Here is a 2,026-nt window from a genome sequence, read left to right on the forward strand (position 1 = left end):
AAAATAATCTTCGAGAAATGCATAAGAATCTGATGAAAAAAAAAAAAAAGTAAAAACAAACGTGTACGTTATATTTATACATATATATTAAATAGAATCGTGACGAATGGACGGCTGTCACACATGCTGACAGCTGCATGGAAATCAGACGAAGCGTTTTTTTGTTCTTTTCTTCAGCTCTTGACCGCCATAATTGGTCCTGCGTTATAATCCTTCTTTTTCTCCAATTTGAAGAGTCGAGTCTCTCGCGGTGAGCATGCGCGCCTGGTTACCAAACGAGCCAACTTCTGTCCCGAACAAAATTTCACTTTCCACTTGTAACGAGCAAAAAAAGTGCGATTGAAAAAGCATACAAAGAAAATGATCCTGATTTTTTCACACGCGACTCTTCGAATCGGTCGTCACGAGAACGCGGAGCGTTTCCTCGAGCCGAGAGAGAAAGAAAGAGAGAGAGAGAGTGTGTATTCGAGATGCTGACGACGCCTCGAAACGTAGCTTGGAGCCATAGTTGCATAGAGAAGCGATATATACTACCATTCGCCTGTGCTCGCACTTGTTCTTTCACCGACAGTTAGAGTAAAAAAAAAAAAAAAGGAACGAATTTAGACGCATATGATATGTAGAAGTAATGCAGTGTATGGTACACATGTATCGGCATACATTTGTCCGAGATATAGTCTGTGGAACCCCCCGTAGTTGTTTCTATTTTACATATACATAGTACATTTTTGCTGTTCGATCGACGATCATGGCCTTGTTCTTGGATAGTCGATGATTCTTTCGTGGAAAGAGTCACGTACGCTAACGGAATGTATTTTCTTTGCGTTCTTCCTTTCATTATCTTTTTTTTCTTTTTTTTTTTTTTTGGTCACTGTATAAGCGGTCTCGAGATTTTTTAGTCAAAATGGTGGAAACGTTAACTGGGGACAAGATCAATTGTCGTTGAGTCAGTAATACTTAGAGCACAGTAGTTTAATTATCGAAGAATTATTCTGTTATTATTTTTTAATTTGAAGTAAGCACTGCATCAAAAGCAGAATACAGCTTTTATTCACATTTGCAAGAACCAAAATGGAGTGACCGATTGTAATTACGTTTGTTATAGAGGTGAACCCAGTTGACAGGTTAATTTTTGGATCACACCGATAGAAAATCTTCTCTGTGCCGCCATTTCGACCGGGAAAATTCCGGGACACCGTGTACGGTGACAGATTGTTAGTCGATTGTTGAGTTGTTTCGTTGCCTTTACTCTTACCGATTGTATTTCGACACTTTCGAGACGCACTGCTGCCACTCGTTGACGATATGCTATACCCATCCACCCCCCGTTTACCACCATATATACTAAAATCCCCGCCCCCTTGTCCGATTGTGTTAGCCGACGAAATTTTCGAAGTGCCGTTTTTCAAACGAATGCCTTACCGACGATTTTCTTTGCCAACGAGAGAAAAAAGAAACAACCTTTCCGATAGCGAGGAGCACTTTGCACTTTCGTCGTGTACAGTTTCTTTTTCTTTTTTTTTTTTTGTGTCATACCTAGCGTGTTCAAATCTCCGCGCGTATATATTAATTAGATCGTATCGTCGAGCCATCGATAAACACGAATAATTCAAGTTAGCAAAAGAAAAAAAAAATATATATATACGTATAACTATAGAAAAGAAACATATATATATGTGTGTGTAAATGTGTAAATATGTTATAATTCGCTTGTTATTGAAAAGTTGCAGAAAAGAGAAAGAATTCGTGGAGTCGTCTCGTTGATCTTGGCTCGAAGATACCCTCGACTGTGGGGCTTAGTAAAGCTGCTAAAAATACGAAGAGGAACAAGAAGAGAATGTATAACGATGTGTATAGAGACGCTGTTACCAACAATTTTACCAAGTCCCCAGTCAATGGTGTTTTAGAAAAAAAAAAAACTAAAAAAAATCTAAAAAAAAAAGTAAAGAACACACACACGTGAAAAGACCGGAGATTTGAAAAGTAGAGCCTACACCTCTCTGTTGTAACCTCCCGCAAGTCACCG

The 2,026-nt window shown here is 38.8% G+C and overlaps 1 protein-coding gene across 1 annotated transcript in view; it reads left to right on the top strand.

Moving 5' to 3' along the window:
• LOC108570825 (serine/threonine-protein kinase NLK) overlaps nt 1-2,026 on the top strand; it is a 102,798-nt gene that overhangs the window by 99,397 nt on the left and 1,375 nt on the right. The window lies entirely within an intron of this gene.

Source organism: Habropoda laboriosa, unplaced genomic scaffold, assembly GCF_001263275.1.
Source record: "Habropoda laboriosa isolate 0110345459 unplaced genomic scaffold, ASM126327v1 scaffold15, whole genome shotgun sequence".
NCBI classification, from domain to species: domain Eukaryota; kingdom Metazoa; phylum Arthropoda; class Insecta; order Hymenoptera; family Apidae; genus Habropoda; species Habropoda laboriosa.